Genomic DNA, 22,318 nt, shown 5'->3' with positions numbered 1-22,318 from the left:
GAAATAGACGGAAAAAATTGGCCTGGTGCGGGTACGACCCGCGCTCTTACGGCTCCGTACAAACGTAATTATGTATACAGACAGCTCATCCATCCTGGGAACAGGGAATCTCGACTATTTTTGCCTGTTACCGACATTGATACTGGGAAGATATTGTCCCTGGGAATCCCAAGACTCTCGAGAATGTTGTAACTTTAACTTCGGTAATGATGGAAGTTGAGGAAATGAAATAAATTTTTGTCATGGCCAGGGCTTCAACCCAGATCTCTTTGTTCACTAAGCAGGTACGCTAGCCATCAGAGCACCACAGCGCTATATCTGACATAGCTGCATGGACTAGTCCAGTTCCCTCCATAGCACAAACTCTAATTCACATCTTCACTTATTATGCCCTTCTCAGACAGTCATACTATTGCCGAGGTTCTCTGGTGTTGGAGTAGCATCCCAGCGTTGGATGTAATGGGGACATCCTGCCTGTACCTCAGGTATAGGTGATTATAGATTTGATAGAATTAAATTACGTCCAACGCTGGGATGCTATTCCAATACCAGAGAGCCTCGGCAGTAGTGACGATCAAAGAAGGAGAAAATAAACTTTACATATGAACTGAAGGTTGTGTTAGTGAGGGTAATAGACTAGTCTAATCCGTGCAGCCTTAGTGTTGTGGCGCTCTGCCGACTAGCGCACCTACCCAGCAAAGTATGGGCAGCTGTGTTCAAGTCCCAGTAACAGCAAAAATTTTAATTCATCTCTTGACCTTCCATCATTATCATAGACAAAGCTGAGACTAAAATTCCTCGAGGAAAATTTAATTTTATCAGATTTCAAATTTTAAGTTTGAAGTCGGATAATAAATGACAAAAGAAATATTTTTGTGCGTTGTAATTATAGATTAACAATATTCTAATTTCTTTTCCTTTAGTTTTACTGTGAAACATTGCTTATCGCCAAATTCATGATTACAGTCAATGGGAGGACTCCTATTGATTTTGATGGGCGAATTCGCGACTATCAAAATACACGACATAAATAGCCATATCTTTTGACTGTACTGACTTAGAATCTTACATTTATTGTGCCACCAAGGGACTACAGATCTTACTATGTAAATTATAACTTAATATGTCCATCTTTTCCTGACAAAAAGGGTTTTTAACAGTCGGACAGGCAGAAGGACAACAAAGTGGCCCTGTAATGGTTCCTTTTTTTTAACGAGTGAGGCACGGAACCGTAAAAAAGTAAGTAAACTGTTCATTATTTCAAAAGTAATCGTCATAATTGTTAATAAGTTTATTCCACAGTGAGACAAGACAGTCAGTGCCTTCGTGGAAAAAAGTTTGCGCTTGCAGGACCATAATTGTGTCCAGGCGTGCACCTCTTCGTTCGAAGCAAATTGACGGCCAGGAATGTCCTTCTCCAGGGATCCGAAAGTTTGGGAATCGGATGCGTAGGGATCGGGAATGTACGGAGGATGTGTGACGGTTTCGCAGCGAAACTTATGCAGCGTTAGTCGAAAAGCATGTGAAGGCCCACATGTTGCCAAGTTTGTTTCCTCCATACATTCATGATCTCTTCCCATGCGATTTCCAAATTTTTGGCGTCTGAAGAAAGGAATTCGTCACCGTCGATTTCCATTGTGCAGAGAGGTGTATGCATGGGTACGATCATAGTTCTTTTGTTGGCTTTGAGAACGTGCCCATATAGACATCACAACACTGGAAACGTTGTATTGCAGATTACACTTTGTATTGACAATTCAAAGTAGGCATTAGTTAAGTCGTACCCTGGTACACAAGTGTGTAGATTGAGTAGTAGAGGGCGAAAGACTTCATTCTTGTCTTGTACCCTTGCTACACGGATTGTCTTATACCCTTACTACAAGGACCACTAGAAGAAAAGCCTTTAGCTCCTTCAGTTGCGGAAACAAGAAAATAACACGTGTTGGGTGGACATACTCGAATCGTCTTGCTTTTGCTGATAGCATTTTACTCTTTGCTCCCGTGGAGATGAACTGCCAATATTGTTCGGACAATCAATAAAGAGAAAAATAAAACTGGGTTGGATTACATTTGATACACTAAATCTAACTTCGAAAAAAATGTTTCCGAATTGACTGAAAAGGGAAGTTCATGATCAGTTTGAATTTCCAGTTTCGATTTATGCGAAAATCATTCATAAACTGATTGTGACTCAACGAGCAACGGACACATCTGTGTCGGATATTATTAGAAGAGAAACGACAAAAACATACGGATCAGGCAACAGATTGGAACAGAGGGCGCAATGAAAATGAAGAAGACATGGGCCGGACAGGTAGAAACGAGAGTGAAGAGTAGATGGATTACAAAATCGTTGTTGGATTCCAACAGAGAAGAGAAGCGATGACTTAGCGGAGGCTGAGTAGATTACATTACAAAACACGTATGCTGAATGCAGATCATTGAAAAAGTAGAGGTGACCTTTATCCATTACTGGGAGTCGAACGGCTGGGCTGACGATGGAGACACTTAGGTTACATTTCTGACAAGTGAAACAAAATGTATCTGTTATGAGTGTTTTGTCGATTCTATCTGGTCCGAAACGGATCCTGTGGCCTTGTTTTTTTTTTTTTCGTAAGGGGAAGTGTAGCTTCCTAAACACTTTAACATGAGTTGCCATTTTGTGCACCTCCTTCAGTGCGACGAAGCACGTCGGGGTCAATGCAGGCTGTTGGCATCCCTTGTTAATCTCGGAACGTGTAAGTCAAATCATTTTTTTCATGAAACGCGTACCTTTATCTTTTCACGTTTTGGAACGCCAGTCATAGTCCGATAAGAGAGCTCTGCAAATGTTTGCCTTGATACGGGATGCCCACTGAGATACCCTCTAGCATTCGTTTCGTCAGCTTGCTCTTTACTTCCACCTCCTTCCCAGCAAGTTGGCTAAACACTGAAAACTTGCTCGTTAGTGAGTTTAAGCCCAAATAACTTCCGCGGACGCCAATATGTCATCAGCCGTGAAAAACGAATACTAAAGTGAGACAATCTGCGTTCATTAAAATTCTGGTGTAGAGGAGGAGGTAACGTCTGTGGAACGAGCCTTAGGCTACTTTCATACGAACACAGCTTGTACGAGAGATTTTATTAATAATCAGAGATCTCTGCAGCGCCATCAGACAGTTAGTATCCGAAAAGGAATGGCATGTTTTAGTTCATGAACGTGAAGGTATTCAGAAATCCTGACGGGATGCCGACAATGAGAGTAATGAAGGACAACCTAACCCATGGTACATGGTGAATCCCACCATCATCTGCATTGGAAGTGCGCACTTTTACTGCTTCAATCCACTGCATACCAAACAAGAAATGAGAGAAATACATAGTACATTCTGTGCCAATATATAAGACATAAAGACAGAAAGAGGAGGATTGGGAGAGCGAGGACTGCGAGGGAAAGAGAGAGGAAGAGAGCAAGAGTAGGAAGGGGGAGGGAGGAAGAGAAGGATGGAGAAAGGAGAGAGAGTGGGAGAACAGGGAATATGACAGGAAGGCAGAGAGAAAGAGAGAGCGCGAAAGGGGGGAGGAAGGGAATGGCAGAGACAGAGAGAGGGAGGGACATGGTTAAGTCAAGTCGTTTAAATAGCTGGGCGTAACGTTGCGAAGCGATATGAAGTGGAACTACTATATGAGAACTGTGGTAGGGAAGGCGAATAGTCGACTTCGGTTTATTGGGAGAATTTTAGGAAAGAATGGTTCACCTGTAAAGGAGACCTCATACAGGCCCCTGTTGCGGCCTATTCTTGAGTGTTCGAGTGTTTGGGTTGCTTTCCAGGTCGGACTGAAGGAAGACATCACATCAATTCAGAGGCGGGCTGCTAGATTTGTTGTCAGTGGGTTCGAGCAATAGGTTAAATGTTAAAGAGATGCATCGGGAACTCAGATGGGAACCCCTGAAGGGAAGCTGGCGTTCTTTTCGAGAAACACTATTGAGAAAATTAAGAGAACCGGCATTTGAAGCTGACTGCCGAACGGTTCTACTGCCGCCAACATACATTGTGCATAAGGACCACGAAGATAAGATACGAGAAATTAGGGCTCATAAGGAGGCATACAGACAGTCGTTTTTTCCTCACACTATCTGCAGGTGGAAGAGTAAAGGAAATGAGGAAATGACTGGTAGTAGTAGAGGGTATCCTCCTCATGCACCGTACAGTGTTTTGCGGAGTATCGATGTAGATGTTGATGCAGATGTAGAGGGACAGAGAGGGGGGGGGGGGGAAGGGGGGAGGGAAGGGAGAGTGCTAAGGGAGGGGGGGAGAGAGGGAGAAGGAGTCAGGGAGAGGGAGAGGGAGAGGGAAGGAGGCAGTTGGGGGGGGGGGGAGAGAGAGGGAGAGCTAGAGATACAAAATCCAGAGATAGGAAGACAGAGCTCATGAAACAGAGGAATAACTCCTAGAAACAGACTTACCTCGCGTCAAGGGCGTCAGCTATCGGTAAGGCTCTTTTTTTTACGCGGAGGCGGATCGAAAACAATTTTCTGCAGTGGACGCAGGATCCGGTGTTTAGCAGGAGCCACAAAAGTTGCCGTGAGCGCTCTAAGTACTGCAGGCGTTTAGGAGACGTTTCTGAGTGTGATCCGTCAAAATATAGGAAACAGGAAGGCCTCTTAGCTAGCACCCACACAGCAGAATACGAACGCTTCATTTAAGTGGGATAGCACAACAGGTCTATTGCGAAAGGAGTACCATCGTGAGTGTCGGTAGCCGATAAAAGTCCAGGTAATTCCGAGTACTTGCGGGGCATCAGCGGACGTCCGCAAACAAAATAGGAATGGCATCTGCAGTCCCGACAGCGTCAAGCGAGAAGACAACTACAGGCTCCCGAGGTCCCAGCACGGCAGGGCACGAGCGGACGCGTAACATTGACCTCGTCGCACATAGCGGCGACCGTCTAGGCAAACTGCACAGGCAGAACTGGCGCCGCATTTCCTCGACTATCAGCAGGAAAAGACACGGCGCTCAAAAGCCTGTCGCCGATTCGCAGTGGGGTACCATTTATCAGTAAGTTTTGAAATCCGTGAACAAACTCTTACATATCCCCTCCCTCCAAGACCAACCGGAGACATTTTACGACCAGTTAAAGTTAAAGCATTAATATTGGTAGTTTTATGTCACCGGTAGGAACCCATTACGAGGAAGTACCTACATCTACATCTACGTGACTACTTCGCAATTCACACTTAAGTGCTGGCAGACGATTCATAGAACCGGTTTCAGACTACTTCCCTAACGTTCCACCCTCGAACAGAACGTGGTAAAAATGAACATCAAAATCTTCCTGTTAGAGCCTTGATTTCTCTTATGACGATGCTCATTTCTGCCTATGCAGCACCTAAATCTTTCTGTCAGAGCCGTCATTTCTTTTATGACGCGGTTATTTCTCCCTATATACTTCGGAGTCAGCAAAATATCTTTGTATTCTGAGGAGAAAGACGGTGATGGAATTTTCGAGAGACGATCTTGCCACAGTGAAAACGCCTTTGTTTCAATGACTGCCCCTCTAAGTCGCTTATCGTGTTCGTGACACATCCTCCCCTATTACAATACAAAACGAAAGATCCGTACCCACAGACCGGAAAGTTGCACAGGTCACACCAATGTTCAACGAAGGCGATAGGAGTAATCCACTAAATTACAGGCCCATCTCATTAACGTCGATATGCAGCAGGATTTTGCAACATGTATTGTGTTCGAACACTAAAAAATACGTCGAAGAGAACGATGTATAGACACACAGCCAGCACAGATTTATAAAACATCGCTCTTGCGAAACACAACTAGCTTTTTACTCACACGAAGTGTTCATTGGTGTTGTCAAATGATTCCAAATTGATTCCGTAATTCCAGATATCCAGAAGGCTTTTGATGCTGCACGTTAAAAGCGGCTTGTAATAGATTGTGTGCGTATGGAATATCGCCTCAGTTAAGCGACTGGATTCGTGATTTCCTGTCAGAGAGGTCGCAGTTCCTCGTAAGTGACGGAAAGTCATCCATTAAAACAGAAGTGATTTCTGGCGTTCCACAAGGTAGTTTTATAGGCCCTCTGTTGTTCCTTATCTATGTAAACGATGTTGGAGACGATCTGAGCAGCCCTCTTAGGTTGTTTGCAGATGACGCTACCGTTTATTGTCTAGTAAAGCCATCAGAAAATCAAAACAAATTGCACAAAGATTTAGAAAAGATATCTGTATTGTGTGAAAATTGGCAATTGACCCTAAATAATGAAAAGCGTGAGGTCATTCACATGAGTGCTAAGAGCAATCTGTTAAACTGCAGTTACACGATAAATTAATCAAATCTAAAGGCCGTAAATTCAACTAAATACCTAGGAATTACAATTACGAACAACTTACACTGGAAAAAACATATTGTTAACGTTGTGGGGAAGGCGAACCAAACACTGCTATTTATTGGCAGAATATTTAGAAGAAGCAACAAATCTACTAAGGAGTCTGACTGCAGTACGCTTGTCCGTCCTCTTTTGGAGTACTGCTGCGTGGAGTGGGATCCTTACCAGATAGGATTTGACGGAGTACATCGAAAAAGTTCAAAGAAGAGTAGCACGGATTGTATTATCGAGGAATAGGACAGAGAGAGTCACGGATACGTACAGAACGAGGGGTGGACGCCATTAAAACAAAGGCATTTCTAGTTGCGGCAGAATCTTCTCTTGAAATTTTAGTCACCAACTTTCTCCTCCGAATGTGACAGTAGTTTGTTGACGACGGCCTATATAGGAAGAAACGATCATCATAATAAAATAAGGGAAATCTGAGCTCGCACGGAAAAATATAGGTGTTCGTTCCTTCGCGTGCTATTCGACAGTGGAATAACAGAGAATTATTGTGAAGGTGTTTCGATGAACCTACTGCCAGGCACTTAAGTGTGATTTGCAGAGTATCCACGTAGATGTAGATGTAGGTGAAAAGATCTGCCCTCCTTTTGAGCCTTTTCAATGTCCTCCGTCAATCCTATCTGGTAAGGATCCCATACTGCACAGCAGTACCTTAGAAGAGGACGGACAAGCGTATTATAGACATTCTCTTTAGTAGATTTGTTGCATCTTCCAAGTGTTCTCCAAATAGAATGCAGTCTTAGAATGCAGTCTTTGATTCGCTCTCTCCAATTTGTGTTCGTTCCGGTTTAAGTTGTTCGTGATTGTTATTCCTAAGTATTTAGTGGAATTGACTGCCTTTATGCCTTTATATTTGTATTTTACATCGTGTCATCTAAATTTAACGCGTCCTTTTTAGTACTCAAGCGGAAGGCCACATGCTTTCTACTGTTAATGGTCAATTGCCACTTTTTGTGCTTTAAAGATATCATGTTTAAGTCGTTTTGCAATTCGTATTGAATTTATGACGAGTTTAATTGACGGTAAATGACAGCATCACATGACAGAGCGGCTCACATCGTCTCCTAAATTGTTTAAATTGGCTAAGAACAGTAGAGAACCTATAAGACTTCCTTGGGGAACCCCAGAAATCAGTTCTGTTTCACTCGATAAGTTTCAGTCAACCAGCAGGAAATGTGACCTTTCTGACAGGAAGTCACGAATCCAGGCGCGGAACTGTGGCGATGACCCATAGGCAAGCAATTTGATTAGAGGTCGATTGTGAGGAGCGGTGTCAAAACAGTTCTGGAAACCTAGAAAAATAGAATCAACTTTAGATCTCCTGTCAATAGCACCCTTTTCTTCGTCTGAATAAACAGTCAATTGTCTTTCACACGAAATATATTTTTTTAATCCGTGCTGGGCACGTTGCAATAGCCTCCAGCAAAGTCCCTGAGAAAAACCGGTTAATCTTGGCTGAAACGTGGTAAGAGAGTGAGAAGATAAGGGCTTAAATACGGAGGCAGATCAATAACCTAATCGATGAATCAAACCCAGCGAGAGTAATATAAGTAGCTAATCAAGTAAGACAAGTTTGTATGAAAATGGATGTAAGGCAGCATTGCAGATAATCATATCCTTGTTCAGCTTGTGCGTCGAAGGACCGTTGAAGGAATATGTGAATGACCTTCCACTTAACATCCATCAAGCAGATTTAGCACTTTTTGCAAACAATTAGAGAGAAACAAACGGAATAAATTGTTAATGAAGTTTTTGAAAGAATTATTTAGTGGTTGCCCGAAGAGTAGCCTTTTCCTTAGTTCTGAGAAATCACAGTATATTCAGTTCTGTACAAAAAATAGAGCCATACCAACAGTTGAAGTAGCAAGCGAACAACAGTCAGCAAACAGAGTAAAATCTTCTAAATTTTTGGGTGTACATACTGTTGGAAACTCAAACTGAAAGAAACATTACTTAGCCACTCAAACAGCTAAATTCAGGTGTTTTTGTTCTTTGCATAATTGCTAGACTTGGCAACAAAAGAATCAGTCTCCTAAAACCTGTTTTGCACCATTCTACTCAATAATGTCCTATGACCTAATTTTCGATGCAGCTTATCACTTCGAAATACAATATGATTGCACGAAAATGGATAGTAAGAGTACTATATATATATATATATATATATATATATATATATATATATATATATATATATATATATATGTGTGTGTGTGTGTGTGTGTGTGTGTGTGTGTGTATATATATTTGCTTTTTGTACTACAGCAAATACAAAACCGCTCTTGTCCATAAACAGCGTGCTCTGCGTTTATCAAACATATGTCACAATAGCTGCGGACTATGTAACCATGGTTTGTGGAAAAACTGCACCCAGAAACATACAAAATTATAATTCTTAGAGGATAAATATTTGTGAGCGAAGAACTTTTTACGTTCCCCTTAACTTACCTGCAGAATACATGTACAGTGATGCAGAGCTAGCGATTGTAATCAACTGGTTAAGAAGAACGAAGCTCAATTTTACATTAAAGTGAAAGGCATTAAATGTGATTTCAGCATCACATTATCAGAAGAAAGTGCTGCCAATATTCAGTTGATTTAACCTACAATAAATGTAAACTGTTTAAGACAATGCTTTCATTTGGAAACACAAATTTAAAACCAGAATTTGTAATAAACATTTGTGTGTGATATCGAAAAGATTGTTAGGCGATTATGAGCGACTAATGGATTTTTTCACGATGTAGAAGTCCTGATAGAGATTAACAAAATTATAATTCTAAGAACAAAATCTTGTGGACTGTTGTGCAGAAGATGGTACATCGGGACATCTAATGTGACTTACTGCTTTAAGATTTATGTCCAGTGAGACGATGTGTTCATGCATAGACGACTGCCTGCAGATATTTTGCCAACAAATAGCATGGCCATAACTAGACACAGAATTTCAACGAGACATTTTAAATTGCAGTTGTTTCAAAGAAATGGCCACTACAAGAGACGTGAGACATTTAAGTATAAAAATAATTGTCAATAAATAACAAAATCAGAGACTTATTTTAACTATTTAGCTTGAAATATCATTATCGAATATGACTGAAAGATTTCCAGGTTTTAGATTATATGGAGAAAGAAAAATCGATATGTGAAGCAATTCTCGTAAAGCAGAATAATAATTCCTAAATGTAGATACCTTATCTTCACAAATGTGTCTCCAGTTTTTAAAATAATGGCTTCCAATAATATATACAGAGCAAAGCAAGTGGCAAGAGAGTCACATATGTAAACAGTCATACTTAGTAAATTAATTAAACAATGGTTCTGCTCTGATAAGAGTGAGAAGTAATGATGCTGGAAAAATAACTTATCATTTAAGACCCAATAAATAGAATGCACCATAATCAAAGAAGCTGGAACGGATACATTTTGGACTTGAGTAATTACAGGCTAGTTGTCAAAATAAAATATAGAAAAGTAATAGGTTAAAGAAATAGGAGCAGACTAAGAAAGGATAGGTACTGTACCACAGTATAGTTGCTACCTGGAGTGTAGATGACGATAATCTGGTCCTAATAAGAAACCAGAAACCCAAAAAAAGGAGGTACATTCAAGTATAGCGTATTCACATCTCATTAACCTGGAATGCAAGCTAGGACTGGACAAGTGTAAAGTATGTAACCAGTTTTAGCTTTAGCATTTTACAAAAACTACCTAAATTAGGGGTTTGAAACACGCTCCTCTCAGATCCACACCCAGTGCTGCCTAAGACCCGTCAGGAGTACAGAAAGCAATAGGCAACGATTGCATACTATTGCTTATTGAGAGAAGTAGATACCAGAGACTGGCAGACCGCCATAGCAATACTGCAGTTGGTTAAGTGGCGACTGTGCCAGGACTCGCTTCGTACCTGCGCCGCTGGCGGCTGGTGGCTGGCTGCAGCTCTGGGGTGCACTGAGACTCAGCCACAAGGTTGCCCCCTGGCGAGGAAGTCGCTTTCCGCCGCCGCCTACAAGCTTCCCGTTCCGTTTCCTCCGTGCCTTGTCGACACTTTGCTCCGGATGAGGACGTGACTTCCCTTTCTCCTCTTATCCGCTCCTCCTCTTGCTGACTAGCATTCTTGTTACACAGTGATTACCACTGGCAGAGAAATATCTGGTTTGCACAGGCCGTGACGACTGTTAATAAAGTGGACAGACAGCACACTGGTCTCTGTGTGTTCCTCATCATCCGCTACTGAACATCCACCATTACCTGATAATGGGAATCTACAGTGGTTCCCAATTTTCCTGATGCCATTACCCCTGAGTGAAGGCAGATAATAGCTAGTACCTATCCCGTCTTTCCCCAACCATCAGTAACATTAGAGTGCAACTTTAGAAGTAAACATAAGTTTATTTACAAACTTCATTTTCAATTGATGAGAGATAGATGGTATTAGACTTTTTAAAATTTTTACTAAACCACAAACTAACGAGGCAGTTGGTGCTGCAAATTTTTAAAAACATTTTTTAGAATGTTGAAGCAATTCTAAGTACATCGCAAGGGCAACCAATAGTTTCTTCTCCGATAAAAGGGTAGACACTTGTTACAGATCTTGCTTCCTCTCTGCCCCTCCTCTCCCTAGCGATACTTATTCAAAAAACTCCCTGCTCCCTCATTTAAAATCAAATTTTATTCGCTGTCAGATATTTTATTTCTCAATGGTGATTTTTTTTCTTGGTGCGCCATATCTCCCGTATAAACTAAAATTAATGATTGAAACTTCATTTTCAAGATTTCATTCACTACTAATGACGAAAAATACACAAATACAGTTACATTTTTCGTTAAAAAACTTTATTTTGAAAACATTTTTATGAAAACAATGTAGACGATGCCATCTCTTGACAATCTGTTTAACTAACATGGACAAAAAGTGTTACAGTTGTCCAGATTATTGACCCAAGCGCAGTCTATCACGAGAGTTCAGTCATACACGTCGATGTAAGGAATTTAGAAGGCGCCATCTATTGATAATCTGATTTTACTGTTGTGTCTAAGTTGTTCACATTTCTTGAGCAAGCGTTGTGTACTGTGAGAAAATGAAAGAGAATAATGTCCAATAAAAGTAGCCTTTGCTCTGACTCTTAATAGAGCACAAAGTCAGAGTGATATTCATGTGTGTACTAAAGACACATACCACCAAAGAAGTTTTATAAAATTAAGAAATTTTAAAATATAAAATTAAAGCTGTCAAAGACAATATTGGTTTTTTATATATTTCACAGTTAAGCATATTGTACAGAATAATATGGATTCCTACAGTGAGACTAATATTTGTGACTGCTATTCAAAATATGGTACCTTTTACTCATGAATACTTGCATTTACTTATTCACCCATTACCATGTTACCTATCAGTGACTAATCAGGATAGAATGCGAATTATTTGCACGCATCGGCTCGTACGAACTTATTATTTGTAAATCACTCGGTTGCTTGACACTTTAGTTCTGAGTTTCAGCAGCTGGAAGACTTCAGCCTGCCAACAGTTTGCATCTAACCACTGCTAATAATAATAATAATAATAATAATAATAATAATAATAATGTGCACAACAGGACGTATAGCAGTGACATGAGTAACGCAATAATATTTATGGAACTACCTACAAATTTGAGAACGCATTGTCGTGAGTTATTTAAGCATATGTGGTGTATATGTCACAGTTTTACTGTCATAGATGCATGATACAAAGTACAAAGTATGTGAGCAAAGTATTGTCCACACTTTCATTTCATAATCTCTAACCTCCACAACAGTGTTCCACGCACCATTTATGTGAAAAAAGTATAATTATTGGTAACTTATGTAACCAGTGTTACAGTGTAACGAAATAACGATAATAGTAACGGAACACAATTGAAGCCCCTTGTTTTGACCCTTACAAAATTTCGTTTTACCATCAGGCGGTAACTACCCCCAGATAGGAACCACTGATCCAGAAGCAATGCCAGACGAGATTTATAAATTCCTTCGAGATATGAACAAAGGGAAATCGTCGAGGAATAGTCGTACTTTAAAAGAAATGATTAAACAGCTGGAAACGCTATACAAATTCTTCTCATAATCTTCGCGAAAGGAGACTGTTTTCCAAAACTCGAAACGTTTCACAGGAAGAGGAACAGATTAAGATAAAAAACCGTAGAAGTGATCACTGTATTGGGCAAGATATTCACAAGAATGCTGATGCTTCCGTGGTCAGTTGCTGATGTACTGCCTGATGGCTTGCATTTGGGGATCTTGGGTCATGTTTATCTAATGTTTTCTCTGACATTTCGCCAGCACGAATCGCTCGAACTGTCAAAGTTTCAGCCTCCTCTGCTGGTACCGACCAATGGAGGGTGAGTTTTCGAAAATGCCAGCTAAGGGTGCACGAAATAAGAAAAAAATCATTAAACAAACGTCGGTTGAAGACCCCCATATGAAAGTCAACAAGAGATACGTCATATTCACTAAAATTACGATCGAGAATATGAAGACATTAATCAGAAACAAGCTACATTTAGAAGGGGTTAGAGCACACATGCCATATGCAAGTCAACAATGAAACTATAGAATATTGCAGTGAGTGTTTCTGCTTTATGTCGGATTCGTAGAATTTGAGAACGCTTTCGACTCAGTTTCAACAACCCTTGTGAATTAAAGCAATGATTTAGTCTCTGTTAGAATACCGAAGAAAACTTACACAAAGGTTAAAGCCTCCAATTCAGAACTGGTTGAGGAGACAGCAAGGATATTCCATATCATTAAAACTGTTCTTAGCAGTCCTAGAAGACTTTCACAGATACTGAAACTGATGGAACGGAGAAAGAATAGGTATTAATGCAACATCATTGAACTGGTTTTCTTTTGTTGATTATGTAGTGCTGTTTACCAATAGTGTGGTACACATAAACTTTAACAACAAATGTAAGGACATATTAAAGTAAGCTCGAATAAATGCTTCAAAATCAATTGCAATAAGACTAAACTGATGTACAATAAACATATCCAAAAGAAAATGAAGTTTTGGAAGCAGCGAACAACTTTCTATCTTCAGAACATTTGAAGATGAAGACTGGGTGAACAGAAAAAGAAATTAAAAGAAGATCGAAAATGATCTAGAGTGCTCTTTGTGTGCAAAATAATACGAAGCTTCCAGTTCTTTTGATCTACACTAGTGAGCATTAAAGTTTTGACTCACAGCAGTGAGACAGGAACTTCAAATGCGAAAATCATTAAAAATTGGGGGATAATCAGCGAACAATGGAGAGGGTAATGTTGGAAATTATTGGGGGAGATTGGGAAACAAATGAATCAGGAAACAGACCGGAGTGTAAGACTTAATTGTGATCACGATAGAGAAAACGATGGAGACGGCCGATAATGCAACCGGGTGAACAAGTGGCACATGGACTAAACAAGTTCTTTTACAAGATTCTAACATTAAGGATCAAGATGCAGCCTAATGTAATGTAGTAGATGACATTAGAGAACATACAGGAGCGACACAAATGCGTACAGATGAAGACCATAATGCACAGAAAATTCTAGACAAGATCATTATCCGGCACTGGATACCATGTGGTCGATGAAAATGACAATGGTTGCTGTATAAAGATCTTGGGTTTCTCCACACATTGTCACCTAAAAAGATACAGTTTCATGATGCTCCTTTATGTTTTCTAATGTCATCCACCACCCTACTATAATATTTTTTTCTTATTTCTTGGAATCCAGCTAAGGACACCATACTTCATAGAGAATCCTTTAACGAAATTAAAGGCTTTACAAACAACTGGTTTGAATAGCACCTAACAAAGGTAATAAAAAAGTTAAGCTGGATTATTCAAACGATTTTGGAGTAAGAGAAAATTGTTGTGATTGGGGAGAAATGACGAATGGCGTACCACAGTGTTCAATTTTGGGTCTAGTTCTGTTCACTGTGTACGTGAATGACCTTCTAACTAACGTTCAAAAAGCGTAAGTGGCGTTTTTTGCAGACGATATTGTAATTTTATAAATTCCCTTTTGAGATAAAGCAACGGAATAAGCTGTTAATGAAGTTTCTCAAGGAATTGTTAGTTGGTTCTTTGAAAATGGACTCCCTGAATTCTGAGTAAACACAAAGAGAATGCACTGGGCGAGGCTTCGTGTGACATGTGCACAAGTCAGCGTATTCACATCAGTGACCAGTACAATTATACGATATACAAAAGATTACTCTGTCATAAAGTAAATAAAATGATTAAAATAAAAAAGTTAACATAATAAATTTTAGTAGGTATGATGTGTTACAAGATAAAACTAAAAATGCAAGTGTAATTACTAACTACATAGTAAATTGTACATCGTACATTTTCGTGTACGTTTGTGTATTTTGTAAGACATAAACTTCGAAATAAACTAAATATTCTGATTACTATGTTTCCTCACTCCCTTATCTTGCAGAACCTTTATATGAAGTAATATTATTGCTAAAGTGTGTGACTGTCTGTAACCAGATTCCTACTACCATTTTTATCTTAGGTTAGATTAAGGGCACAGAAAAACTGGTAAATAAATGTACTACTGAAACAATTTTAACCAGTTCTGGCATGATATCTGCACTTGTTGTTTGGCTTCTTTTTATCATTTTTGTACAGGCACTATGAACCACATGACCACAGCATTTTGTTGTATGCATCTTACTGTTGACACTCGCAAATAATATGACAGGTACAGATGGTTGCTCATTATTTTGATATATACAACTACAGTTGCTGAGAAGGATAAAATACTGACGAAGAAACTTATAACTCAGTGGCTTTTGACACACTGTATCATCATGTGACTGAATGTAACGGAAAGAAGCCGTAATAACTGGCAAGATGGAAAGTATTCTCTGCCGTGCACTTCAGAATGGTTTACGGACTATAGATGTTGGTATGTCGGTCCTAGTGGTATAATCTCTAAGCGCTTGCCTGGAAACCTGGCCTAACTGTGGAAACTTTTATTCTGCCTTTAACCTAGCTTCGGCCTCTCAATGAAGTGAAAAGTCGCCAGGTACGAAAATTGATTCGTGTGCCACGCTAAACTGTGGGTCACCTTTCCCTGGTTGGGTTACGTACACGATAGTTGTTGAAGTGGCGTCTAGCTGACGGTCTTGATCGGGCCATTGAGTCATACGAAATTAATATTGTCGTCACATACATAGTTTGTTGTTTAGCTATCAAAATTGTGTTTTTTCGAATATGTGTCATGCCTTTTTACCCGCGGTTCATGACCGTGTATTGGTGCTGCCTGCTTATCTGCAGTATCTTGTCTCCGTAATTCTCGTGTTCGTTAATAAATTTTCACCCCGGCCATTGTTTTGCAGCAATACATATGTTTTATCGAGTGAGGATGTATGATTGTGGTAATGAGTAATGACGTATCATTTAATTTCTAGAGGTTTAACTGCCAAAGAGGCAAAATGGGCGAGTCAGCGTTATATTGCGAAGTGTGCCTACGCGTATCGGGAAGTGCGAACCACGTTTATCGTCGGTGCACCAACAGTACATCGTAATAGGAATGGGTATAACGCCGAACAGCAAATATTTGTCATCGATGTGCGTCGCAGGCTTTGGCAGTCGTTGGATAAACCTCCTGCAAATCAAACGCGTGGTTAGAAACCATTAGCACAGTCTGTGAATAGCGGACAGACGAACATGTAAGCAGCTGGTTGCCTGTGTGCTGTTGGGATTTCCCTCCAAGGTACCAATGTCCCTCCATCGCACTTCGTCCACGCGCAAGTAAGGACAATGCAGACGCGTAGAGTCTAATGTGATTGGAAGAAATGCAGCAGAAACACCGAATTTTTTGAATTGGTATGCAATTGAATAAATATACCTTACTATCTTGTCAGAGCTCATTTTCAAAGCAAAATTCACAAATATTCTTCACTCCCCTACGCGTCACACACTATAGACCGTGAAGATGAAATTAATATCAGCTGGCAAAAAGACATCATCCTACGTTTCATGCGAGAACTGAACTGAAAACAGTAATAAGGACTGAGCATAACGTTCGGTCTTCCAGAAGGACTTTATTGACGATACACAAGCTCGGAACAGATAGCCTATGAATGTGAAAAGAACTCGCCCGTGTCATTGTTAACGAAACGGTCCTGGCATTTCACCATAAGCAGTTTGTGGAAACCACGCAAAGCCTAAATCAAATGACAGGTCCACAGTTTGAATCGCCGTCTTCGAGAATGCGAGTCCAAGTGTCTCGATAAATGCTTCACCTAACTATATCACAGAAATTTATGAAATATTACCACGCGAATTCAAAAAATTACTCTGTAATAGGCACTAAAATTTGCATATTTACTTACGTCACGTCGCACATCGAAGCTTGAGCTTCATCTGCAAGTCAGAGACTTGGATTTTCATTCGTCAGCATAGATCTCAAGAAATCAGTACTGTTACGACGTTTAATAAGTATCACATTTCTCACAAACATGTGCTTCTTTTACTGTAACGCTGCGTACATACACAGCAAAATAGGGACGCAACTACAGATACTGATATAACATTTCTTTGTAAGAATTAAGTTTCTATAAAAATGTTGAAATTCAACGAGAAATCCAATTCAACGAGAAATTGTCACGTTCTTGTATCCCAGAGAGCTATGTTTACGAACTAAAATTTTATATAGTTTGAAATAAAGTGTAGCATAGTCATGGACTCAGCCTTAATAAATATAGCAAAATGAATAGTGCCTTGTGCTCTTAATTGTGATTTGAGGAGTGCATATGTAGATTTAAGTGACCGTTCGACACCTTTCAGCAAAGTTATCTATACTAAATCTCTTTGTTACTGTCGTTCCATTAACTACGGTCCTATCCTTAATCGTGTAGTTGCTTGCTGCACAAAGATGATAGAAGTGGATTTAGCACTGGTAGTTTGATAGTGGTTATTCGATGCAACACAACTGTGGTAAAAACTTACTCAGCTATTGCATTAATTGTTTCAAGCCCCCCAAGCCTTTCCTTCTGCTTCCACAATTTACAAAAATGGTTCAAATGGCTCTGAGCACTATGGGACTTAACATCTGTAGTCATCAGTCCCCTATAACTTAGAACTACTTAAACCTAACTAACCTAAGGACATCACACACATCCATGCCCGAGGCAGGATTCGAACCTGCGACCGTAGTAGTCGCGCGGTTCCGGACTGAGTGCCTAGAACCGCTAGACCACCGCGGCCGGCAAGCTAACGAGATATTATACTGTATTATTAAGTTCCGTGAATGGGTACATGATGGCCATTCAAAAACTCCGCAGCCCAGGCCCAGATATAACGTTCTTAACTTATTATCGTTCAGTCCTACTAGTGTAACATTTTTTTAGAAACTACTAATTCAGCAATGGAATAGAGGGAGTTGAGTTCAAGAAAAGATTTTAGTTTAGATTTAAAACTTGCTTTATTACCTCTCCTGCATTTTGTTAGGAGCTTCATTCACTTATTTCAAAGCCTTGCAATTTTACGAATAGGAAAGGTAGCTAAACTTAATTGTTTCAGCAGGTCATCAATATGCTTTTTCCGGTTCGAGTTTACATTAATATGTTCACCAAAAATTTGGAGCGTTCTGTCCTGTTTAGTGACTCCTGTTCAATTGCTACACCAGTTTTTTGTATGACTGTATTTGTTGTACGGAACGTAGTTTCATGTTACGTTCACGCCGCTACTAACAAACTGCACCTTTCAGCACTAGATATGAACAATTTCTTCACGTTTTAATGTTATTTGTAGTACCATTGTCGGTGGCATTTATAGTGTTACACTGGTGTATCCCTTATTTTTCCTTTTCTCAATTTAGATCTGAAGATGATCTGCTAGTCACATCGAAACCGGTCTTTACTAATACAAAAATAGTGATCCAGGTGGTATTTTTCATTCATTACATCGGTATTATTGCAGCGGCAGCTATGGAAATAAGAAGAAACAATAAAGTACACCATGAATGACGTAATAAGGAAAATACAGAAAATTCAAAGTGCCTCTGATACAAAGAACTGCCTCTTCTATTTTACGTTCAGGTTAATCATGAATGGAATAGGATATGTACAGTAGTAATAATCAGTCCATCTCTGATAGTCATATGTTTGCTGCTTCCGTGACTGCTCATCTGGAGGAGGCTGTATTCGGTTTCAAGACAACAACATAATTAAAGCGTAAATAACATATGCAAGGAATAAAGTTGTAAATTCATAGCTAAAAAGGTGGAAGTGCAGGTAGGTTTCAGCAACTAATGGAAGAACTTAACGGAGTGATTCTCGTTGGCTACCGTATGCTATCACCTGATTGGCTGCGACCAAGGATAACGAATTGGCAACAGCAGGACATAATGAAAACTCCCGACAATATAGGTGCACCTTAGCTTAAAAGGGTACAAATTGACGTGAACTGACAGAACGAGTTGATGGTGAGTTTGTATTTATGGCACATTAAGACAACAAATAGAAAGAGAATATTAAAAAATAGGTCTATCTGAAGTGGTTTTGGTAGAATGCAAAAGGTTTTCAAAAGTAAGCTCGCGACATTTCTGAAACGGAAAATTTACTATCAACGTGTATTACTACTTTCGACTCATAATAGGGGGCCACAGAGTTCCAGAGTGAAAAACGTTAGAAACCAGATGGTTGTTCAGCATGCAATGGTGCTACGTAAGTTGGGAATTACTAGATAGGCCAGAAAACGAAAAAAATGTAGCAGTGAATTCGATTTTATCCGTTGGAAATAATTGGTGAACGTCTGCGATTGAAAAACCAGTGGGTTTCTTTATAAAATAATTTTTTCTGCTAAAAGTCACGATTATGTTTTTTTTAGCTTTTGCACGACACATTTAGAGAAATGACTCCCATGTTCAAGTGATTTTTCGTTTATTATGCCATTTATTCGTGATGTGTGAGATGCCCCATTGCTGTGTTGCCTGCGTAATTTTGTAATAAATGGTCGATCTTTACATACAGTTAACGGTGAATTTGGGAAAAATTTCTACTTCCGGAGTCGTCCACTTATGAAGAAACCCACATAGATCAAAGATCATGGTATTTACCAGCAAAGATAACAGAGCAGTGCAGCACCTCTTGCATCGAAAACATGACGAATAAATGGCGTAGCACACAAAAACGCTCTTGAAAATGGAAAGCATTTCCCGAAACGAGTCGTGCTAAAGATACACATAGAGAAAATCTTTAGTGGTACTAGAAAAAGTTTTTTTACAAACAAACACACTGAATCACGGAATATAAAGGTGTATAAGGAGTAATTATGGCCGTAAGGGAAATTAAGTGGATGCGAGAAGGCTGTGCATGTAGGGAGGCGAACGGACGGCAGATGGACGATGGAAATTATAACTAAGAGATGGATTGAAGCAACAATCTAATAAAATTTGAATAAATAACAAGCAGGATCCACGTGGATACGTGAGGCAGAGAACATGAACCCTTTTACTGGAGCCGTTAGTGGAATCTGTTAGGTATCCATATTCTTCCGCTGGTAACATGATAAGTGATATGTCCGACATAAGTTTTCTCTAATTCAAAATAAATGAGAAGCCTGATGGGGAAAATGGATTCAATTCACCAAACACTACTAAGCTATTATTTAATAAGCTGATGAACCTTCAACTTTCACAGTAATCTATTTTATTAATGTGTTTTATTAGGGTACCTTCTTGTCTGTTTGACTGTAAAAATTTTGCAATTGGTTTTAAACTAGCTCCCTAATGGGCTAGCCACATGAAATTTTAAATATAGTTCAGAACTGTATGACACTGCAGTGTTAAATCGCTCTCTTGTCAGTCTGTGGGTGGGGGGGGGGGGGGGTGAGAAAGGTTGGTTACACCTGACATGCTGGATGCCCTGCAGGATCAATGTGTTGTGTAGGCAGCATCATAATGGGTTCCAGGCGATACGTGAGAGGACGGCACGATTGAGCAGAGCGGTAAGAGACGATGGGTAGACAGAGGGGGAGGAAGAAATTTGTGCAGTATGTGTGACATACAATATGTGTGACATATCCGTACACAGGGGAAGCCGATGGATATATACAGGGTGTTACAAAAAGGTACGGCCAAACTTTCAGGAAACATTCATCGCACACAAAGAAAGAAAATATGTTATGTGGACATGTGTCCGGAAACGCTTACTTTCCATGTTAGAGCTCATTTTATTACTTCTCTTCAAATCACAGTAATCATGGAATGGAAACACACAGCAACAGAACGTACCAGCGTGACTTCAAACACTTTGTTACAGGAAATGTTCAAAATGTCCTCCGTTGGCGAGGATACATGCATCCACCCTCCGTCGTATGGAATCCCTGATGCGCTGATGCAGCCCTGGAGAATGGCGTATTGTATCACAGCCGTCCACAATACGAGCACGAAGAGTCTGTACATTTGGTACCGGGGTTGCGTAGACAAGAGCTTTCAAATGCCCCCATAAATGAAAGTCAAGGGGGTTGAGGTCAGGAGAGCGTGGAGGCCATGGAATTGGTCCGCCTCTACCAATCCATCGGTCACCGAATCTGTTGTTGAGAAGCGTACGAACATTTCGACTGAAATGTGCAGGAGCTCCATCGTGCATGAACCACATGTTGTGTCGTACTTGTAAAGGCACATGTTCTAGCAGCACAGGTAGAGTATCCCGCATGAAATCATGATAACGTGCTCCACTGAGCGTAGGTGGAAGAAACTAACATCTTTTCTTTATTTGTGTGTGAGGAATGTTTCCTGAAAGTTTGGCCGTACCTTTTTGTAACACCCTGTATATAAGGGTGGTCCATTGATCGTGACCGGGCCAAATATCTCACGAAATAAGCATCAAACGAAAGAACTACAAAGGACGAAACTTGTCTAGCTTTAAGGGGGAAACCAGATGGCCGCTATGGTTGGCCCGTTAGATGGCGCTGCCATAGGTCAAACGGATATCAACTGCGTTTTTTTAAAAATAGGAACCCCCATTTTTATTACATGTTCGTGTAATACGCAAAGAAATATAAATGTTTTAGCTGGACCACTTTTTTCGCTTTGTGATAGATGGTGTTGTAATAGTCACAAACATATGGCTCACAATTTTAGACGAACAGTTGGTAACAGGTTGGTTTTTTAAATTTAAATACAGAACGTAGGTATGTTTGAACATTTTATTTCGGTTGTTCCAATATGATACATGTACCTTTGTGAACTTATTTCTGAGAACGCATGCTGTTACAGCGTGATTACCTGTAAATACCACATTAATGCAATAAATGCTCAAAATGATGCCCGTCAACCTCAATGCATTTGGCAATACGTGTAACGACATTTCTCTCAAAAGCGAGTAGTTCGCTTTCCGTAATGTTCGCGCATGATTGACAATGCGCTGATGCATGTTGTCAGCCGGCCGCGGTGGTCTCGCGGTTCTAGGCGCGCAGTCCGGAACTGCGCGACTGCTACGGTCGCAGGTTCGAATCCTGCCTCGGGCATGGATGTGTGTGATGTCCTAAGGTTAGCTAGGTTTAAGTAGTCCTAAGTTCTAGGGGACTGATGACCACAGCTGTTAAGTCCCATAGTGCTCAGAGCCATTTGAACCATGTTGTTAGGCGGTGTCGGTGGATCACGATAGCAAATATCCTTCAACTTTCCCCACAGAAAGAAATCCGTGGACGTCAGATCCGGTAAACGTGCGGGCCATGGTATGGTGCTTCGACGACCAATCCACCTGTCATGAAATATGCTATTCAATACCGCTTCAACCGCACGCGAGCTATGTGCCGGACATCCATCATGTTGGATGTACATCGCCATTCTGTCATGCAGTGAAACATCTTGTAATAACATCGGTAGAACATTACGCAGGAAATCAGCATACGTTGCACCATTTAGATTGCCA

At 40.2% G+C, this 22,318-nt stretch overlaps 1 protein-coding gene across 5 annotated transcripts in view; it reads right to left on the bottom strand.

The window, feature by feature from the left end:
* The window catches only part of LOC124595585, a 202,525-nt gene that overhangs the window by 134,486 nt on the left and 45,721 nt on the right, over positions 1 to 22,318 (bottom strand). Inside the window, exon 1 of one of the 5 annotated variants that reach the window (XM_047134377.1) lies at positions 10,301 to 10,338. The exons of 3 other annotated variants lie outside the window; for them this stretch is intronic. The gene's annotated coding sequence lies outside the window, so the exon portion shown is untranslated. Of the gene's footprint in view, positions 1 to 4,447; positions 4,558 to 10,300; positions 10,339 to 22,318 lie in introns of those variants that run through there. One more of the 5 variants, XM_047134379.1, reaches the window with a different exon arrangement.

The sequence above is a fragment of the Schistocerca americana genome, chromosome 2, assembly GCF_021461395.2.
Source record: "Schistocerca americana isolate TAMUIC-IGC-003095 chromosome 2, iqSchAmer2.1, whole genome shotgun sequence".
Lineage (NCBI taxonomy): Eukaryota > Metazoa > Arthropoda > Insecta > Orthoptera > Acrididae > Schistocerca > Schistocerca americana.
This window is presented reverse-complemented; position numbering and strand designations above follow the sequence as displayed.